This window comes from Oncorhynchus kisutch, unplaced genomic scaffold, assembly GCF_002021735.2.
Source record: "Oncorhynchus kisutch isolate 150728-3 unplaced genomic scaffold, Okis_V2 scaffold1659, whole genome shotgun sequence".
Lineage (NCBI taxonomy): Eukaryota > Metazoa > Chordata > Actinopteri > Salmoniformes > Salmonidae > Oncorhynchus > Oncorhynchus kisutch.
Window position 1 is genome coordinate 41,310 of NW_022263604.1, and position 7,582 is coordinate 48,891.

Below are 7,582 nucleotides of genomic sequence, written 5' to 3' on the forward strand. Positions count from 1 at the left end.
CAGACTGCTGTAGACACCAGAGGAGATTCAGTGGTAGTTTTAAACCAGTTGTAGGTAGATGATGTTTCATTCATTCTCCCTACTTTTTAAGTGGTGTGCTGTACTCTGAACAGTTAGGATTGACGACTAACCACAATGAAGCCTGATTGCTTGGACTCTATATTTTACCTCTTGGGGATGTTATTCGAAAACATAATGTAAACTTTCACTGCTATGCGGATGACACACAGCTGTACATTTCAATGAAACATGGTGAAGCCCCAAAACTGCCCTCGCTAGAAGCATGTGTTTCAGACATAAGGAAGTGGATGGCTGCAAACTTTCTACTATTAAACTCGGACAAAACAGAGATGCTTGTTCTAGGTCCCAAGAAACAAAGTGATCTTCTGTTGAATCTGACAATTAATCTTAATGGTTGTACAGTCGTCTCAAATAAAACTGTGAAGGACCTCGGCGTTACTCTGGACCCTGATCTCTCTTTTGAAGAACATATCAAGACCATTTCGAGGACAGCTTTTTTCCATCTACGTAACATTGCAAAAATCAGAAACTTTCTGTCCAAAAATGATGCAGAAAAATTAATCCATGCTTTTGTCACTTCTAGGTTAGACTACTGCAATGCTCTATTTTCCGGCTACCCGGATAAAGCACTAAATAAACTTCAGTTAGTGCTAAATACGGCTGCTAGAATCCTGACTAGAACCAAAAAATTTGATCATATTACTCCAGTGCTAGCCTCCCTACCCTGGCTTCCTGTCAAAGCAAGGGCTGATTTCAAGGTTTTACTGCTAACCTACAAAGCATTACATGGGCTTGCTCCTACCTATCTCTCTGATTTGGTCCTGCCGTACATACCTACACGTACGCTACGGTCACAAGACGCAGGCCTCCTAATTGTCCCTAGAATTTCTAAGCAAACAGATGGAGGCAGGGCTTTCTCCTATAGAGCTCCATTTTTATGGAACGGTCTGCCTACCCATGTCAGAGACGCAAACTCGGTCTCAACCTTTAAGTCTTTACTGAAGACTCATCTCTTCAGTGGGTCATATGATTGAGTGTAGTCTGGCCCAGGAGTGGGAAGGTGAACGGAAAGGCTCTGGAGCAACGAACCGCCCTTGCTTTCTCTGCCTGGCCGGTTCCCCTCTTTCCACTGGGATTCTCTGCCTCTAACCCTATTACAGGGGCTGAGTCACTGGCTTGCTGGGGCTCTCTCATGCCGTCCCTGGAGGGGGTGCGTCACCTGAGTGGGTTGATTCACTGTTGTGGTCATCCTGTCTGGGTTGGCGCCCCCCCACCCCCTTGGGTTGTGCCGTGGCGGAGATCTTTGTGGGCTATACTCAGCCTTGTCTCAGGATGGTAAGTTGGTGGTTGAAGATATCCCTCTAGTGGTGTGGGGGCTGTGCTTTGGCAAAGTGGGTGGGGTTATATCCTTCCTGTTTGGCCCTGTCCGGGGGTGTCCTCGGATGGGGCCACAGTGTCTCCTGACCCCTCCTGTCTCAGCCTCCAGTATTTATGCTGCAGTAGTTTATGTGTCGGGGGGCTGGGGTCAGTTTGTTATATCTGGAGTACTTCTCCTGTCCTATTCGGTGTCCTGTGTGAATCTAAGTGTGCGTTCTCTAATTCTCTCCTTCTCTCTTTCTCTCTTTCTTTCTCTCTCTTGGAGGACCTGAGCCCTAGGACCATGCCCCAGGACTACCTGACATGATGACTCCTTGCTGTCCCCAGTCCACCTGGCCATGCTGCTGTTCCAGTTTCAACTGACCTGAGCCCTAGGACCATGCCCCAGGACTACCTGACATGATGACTCCTTGCTGTCCCCAGTCCACCTGGCCATGCTGCTGCTCCAGTTTCAACTTCCACCTGACTGTGCTGCTGCTCCAGTTTCAACTGTTCTGCCTTATTATTATTCGACCATGCTGGTCATTTATGAACATTTGAACATCTTGGCCATGTTCTGTTATAATCTCCACCCGGCACAGCCAGAAGAGGACTGGCCACCCCACATAGCCTGGTTCCTCTCTAGGTTTCTTCCTAGGTATTGGCCTTTCTAGGGAGTTTTTCCTAGCCACCGTGCTTCTACACCTGCATTGCTTGCTGTTTGGGGTTTTAGGCTGGGTTTCTGTACAGCACTTTGAGATATCAGCTGATGTACGAAGGGCTATACAAATAAATTTGATTTGACTCATCCAAACTATTACATAAGAGGCCTCCTCATTTATTTATTCTGATTTTCCCCCTCTCCCTGGGAGACGAAGGGGGTGGAACACACACACTCCCGCACGCCTTACCAGTCCCCTGTGCGTGTGGTATGTGTGTGTGTGTGTGTCTTCCCCAGCTGGGGTGGGTTTCGTCGCCATGTCCTCAGTGTCCCTGGTAATACTGGGGCCGGGGTAGGGATGGGGCCACTGCAGCATCTACCCACATTGACATCACTGAGTAAATTTGGCTAAAAATAGAATCACCACACAGCTATCCAGTTTGCTCTGTGTTCTGAGAGAGTAGACAAAATGGCGGTGCCTTGACTGGCTCTGGATAGTCTGAAACATGGATAGGTAACCTCTGGTGACAACATATCATACTATAAATTGTTTTTGAGAAAGCCATTTTGACCCGTCTTCGTCTCCGTCCTGCTGTAGTTGCAGCCAGTGAATTAGCGTTTGGAGAAACCCTCTCAAAAACAACAGAAACACATATTTGTCAGAGTTTATAAAATGGAGACCGACAAAGACTAGTTTACTAATGTACCAGGTAGCAACAGCTATAGTAAGCTCCCCAGTGCCTCTGTTTCTCCACCTGTAGCTGGTGAGGGGGGGGGGGGGGGGTGAATTGGGGGACAGATGGCCTAATTAGTGACTGTGTGTGGCGTTAACCCCCCTCCCTTTAGTCTAATCCGGCAGGCTATCAGCCAATCAGCAGCCAGCCACTCCAAACCCAAAGAGCTGTAATTATGGGCTGGCTCACCCTGGCTGGTCTCTTGACTCACCTGCTGCTCCTAGGCTCTCCATACCACCAGCCACCAGGGCCCTCTCGTGAACTCCCCAAAACCCGCCAGATGAGCCTCTCCAGGGATAGTCAGGCTGACTCCCCTTCCCTGGTTGTCACTCAATCCCTATCCATCTTACCACCTCTTATTTGAGCCTTTCTCCTGGCACAACCATGTCTTCCACTCCACTACTATAGTTAACCTTTACATGTATACAGGTTTGTCTCATTGAGATCACCTCTTTTGAAAGAAACACCTATTCAGCAGAGTAGAAGTCGACAGACTGCATCTCCACAAAACGCACACTCTCCCGTCACTCTGGCCCCAGCCAGGTGAGTGTCCTGGGATACTGCTTTGAACTGGCTCTCCAGGTGCTCCAGAACAACCCCCCCCCCCCCCAGTGCAAAACCTGGACACCCACAAATCACCTGGTTAGACAATCTGGACCCTCTCTAAAATTATCTGCCGCCATTGTTGCAACCCCTATTACCAGTCTGTTCAACCTCTCTTCCGTATCGTCTGAGATCCCTAAAGATTGGAAAGCTGCCGCCGTCATTCCCCTCTTCAAAGGGGGTGACACTCTAGACCCAAACTGTTACAGACCTATATCCATCCTACCCTGCCTTTCTAAAGTCTTCGAAAGCCAACTTAACAAACAGATCACTGACCATTTCGAATCCCAACATACCTTCTCCGCTGTGCAATCTGGTTCCCAAGGTACTAAACGATATCATAACCGCCATCGATAAAAGACAGTACTGTGCAGCCGTCTTCATCAACCTGGCCAAGGCCTTCGACTCTGTCAATCACAGCATTCTTATTGGTAGACTCAACAGCTTTGGTTTCTCAAATGACTGCCTCGCCTGGTTCACCAACTACTTCGCAGACAGAGTTCAGTGTGTAAAATCAGAGGGCCTGTAGTCCGGCCGACTCTTTCTCTGTATATATCAACGATGTCACTCTTGCTGCGGGTGATTCCCTGATCCACCTCTACGCAGACGACACCATTCTGTATAAATCTGGCCCTTCTTTGGACACTGTGCTAATAAACCTCCAAACGAGATTCAATGCCATACAACACTCTTTCCGTGGCCTCCAACTGCTCTTAAAACGCTAGTAAACTAAATGCATGCTTTTCAACCGTTCGCTGCCCGCCCGACTAGCATCACTACTCTGGACGGTTCTGAATATGTGGAACTCTACAAATACCTAGGTGTCTGGCTAGACTGTAAACTTTCCTTTCAGACTCATATTAAACATCAACAATACAAAATTAAATCTAGAATCGGCTTCCTATCGCGCAACAAAGCCTCCTTCACTCACGCCGCCAAACATACCCTCGTAAATCTGACTAGCCTACCGATCCTCGACGATGTCATTTACAAAATAGCCTCCAATACTCTACTCAGCAAACTGGATGCAGTCTATCACAGTGCCATCCGTTTTGTCACCAAAGCCCCAAATACCACCCACCACTGCGACCTGTATGCTCTAGTCGGCTGGCCCTCGCTACATATTCGTTGCCAGACCCACTGGCTCCAGGTCATCTATAAGTCTTTGCTAGGTAAAGCTCCGCCTTATGTCAGCTCACTGGTCACCATAACAACACCCACCCATAGCACGCACTCCAGCAGGTATATCTCACTGGTCATCCCCAAAGCCAACAGGTTTTTTCCATCTATGTAACATTGAAAAAATCTGAAACTTTGTCCAAAAATGATGCAGAAAAACCCATGCTTTTGTTACTTCTAGGTTAGACTACTGCAATGCTCTACTTTCTGGCTACCCGGATAAAGCACTAAATAAACTTCAGTTAGTGCTAAATACGGTTGCTAGAATCCCGACTAGAACCAAACATTTTAATATTACTCCAGTGCTAGCTTCCCTACACCAGCTTCCTGTCAAGGCAAGGGCTGATTTCAAGGTTGTACTGCTAACCTACAAAGCATTACATGGGCTTGCTCCTACCTATCTTTCCGATTTGGTCCTGCCGTACATACCTACACGTACGCTAGTCACAAGACGCAGGCCTCCTAATTGTCCCTAGAATTTCTAAGCAAACAGCTGGAGGCAGGGCTTTCTCCTATAGAGCTCCATTTTTATGGAATGGTCTGCCTACCCATGGGAGAGACGCAAACTCGGTCTCAACTTTTAAGTCTTTACTGAAGACTCATCTCTTCAGTGGGTCATATGTAGTCTGGCCCAGGAGTGTGAAGGTGAACGGAAAGACTCTGGAGCAAAGAACCACCCTTGCTGTCTCTGCCTGGCCGGTTCCCCTCTTTCCACTGGGATTCTCTGCCTCTAACCCTATTACAGGGGCTGAGTCACTGGCTTACTGGTGCTCATTCATGCCGTCCCTAGGAGGGGTGCGTCACTTGAGTGGGTTGAGTCACTGATGTGATCTTCCTGTCTTGGGTTGGGCCGTGGCAGAGATCTTTGTGGGCTATACTCAGCCTTGTCTCAGGATGGTAAGTTGGTGGTTGAAGATATCCCTCTAGTGGTGTGGGGCTGTGCTTGGCAAAGTGGGTGGGGTTATATCCTTCCTGTTTGGCCCTGTCCGGGGGTATCATCGGATGGGGGCAGTGTCTCCTGACCCCTCCTGTCTCAACCTCCAGTATTTATGCTGCAGTAGTTTGTGTCGGGGGGCTAGGGCCAGTTTGTTATATCTGGAGTACTTCTCCTATCTTATCCGGTGTCCTGTGTGAATTTAAGTATGCTCTCTCTAATTCTCTCTTTCTCTTGGAGGACTTGAGCCTAGGACCATGCCTCAGGACTACCTGGCATGATGACTCCTTGCTGTCCCCAGTCCACCTGGCCATGCTGCAGCTCCAGTTTCAACTGTTCTGCCTGCGGCTATGGAATCCTGACCTGTTCACCGGACGTGCTACCCTTTCCCAGACCTATTATTTGACCATGCTGGTCATTTACGAACATCTTGGCCATATTCGGTTATAATCTCCACCCGGCACAGCCAGAAGAGGACTGGTCACCCCTCATAGCCTGGTTCCTCTAGGTTTCTTCCTAGGTTTTGGCCTTTCTAGGGAGTTTTTCCTAGCCAACGTGCTTCAACACCTGCATTGCTTGCTGTTTGGGGTTTTAGGCTGGGTTTCTGTGCAGCACTTTGAGATATCAGCTGATGTACGAAGGATATACAGTGGGGCAAAAAAGTATTTAGTCAGCCACCAATTGTGCAAGTTCTCCCACTTAAAAAGATGAGAGGCCTGTAATTTTCATCATAGGTACACTTCAACTATGACAGACAAAACGAGAATTTAAAAAATCCAGAAAATCACATTGTAGGATTTTTAATGAATTTATTTGCAAATTATGGTGGAAAATAAGTATTTGGTCACCTACAAACAAGCAAGATTTCTGGCTCTCACAGACATGTAACTTCTTCTTTAAAAGAGGCTCCTCTGTCCTCCACTCGTTACCTGTATTAATGTTACCTGTTTGAACTTGTTATCAGTATAAAAGACACCTGTCCCACAACCTCAAACAGTCACACTCCAAACTCCACTATGGCCAAGACCAAAGAGCTGTCAAAGGACACCAGAAACAAAATGTGTAGACCTGCACCAGGCTGGGAAGACTGATCTGCAATAGGTAAGCAGCTTGGTTTGAAGAAATCAACTGTGGGACAATTATTAGGAAATGGGAAGACATACAAGACCACTGATAAATCTCCCTCGAGCTGGGGTTCCACACAAGATCTCACCCCGTGGCGTCAAAAGGATCACAAGAACGGTGAGCAAAAATCCCAGAACCACACAGGGGGACCTAGTGAACGGGGGGGGGGGGGGGGGGCCTAGTGTCCCCCTGCTTAAGCCAGTACATGTCCAGGCCCGTCTGAAGTTTGCTAAAGAGCATTTGGATGATCCAGAAGAAGATTGGGAGAATGTCATATGGTCAGATGAAACCAAAATATAACTTTTGGTAAGAACTCAACTTGTCGTGTTTGGAGGACAAAGAATGCTGAGTTGCATCCAAAGAACACTGAAGCATGGGGGTGGAAACATCATGCTTTGGGGCTGTTTTTCTGCAAAGGGACCAGGACGGCTGATCCGTGTGAAGGAATGAATGAATTGGCCATGTATCCTGAGATTGAGTGAAAACCTCCTTCCATCAGCAAGGGCATTGAAGATGAAACGTGGCTGGGTCTTTCAGCATGACAATGATCCCAAACACACCGCCCCGGGCAACGAAGGAGTGGCTTCGTAAGAAGCATTTCAAGGGCCTGAAGTGGCCTAGCCAGTCTCCAGATCTCAACCCCATAGAAAATCTTTGGAGGGAGTTGAAAGTCTGTGTTGCCCAGCAACAGCCCCAAAACATCACTGCTCTAGAGGAGATCTGCATGGAGGAATGGGCCAAAATACCAGCAATAGTGTGTGAAAACCTTGTGAAGACTTACAGAAAACATTTGACCCCTGTCATTGCCAACAAAGGGTATATAAACAAAGTATTGAGATAAAACTTTTGTTTATTGACCAAATACTTATTTCCACCATAATTTGCAAATCAATTCATAAAAAATCCTACAATGAATTTTCTTTTTCTGGATTTTTTCTTCTCATTTATTCTGTCATAGTTGAAGTGTAC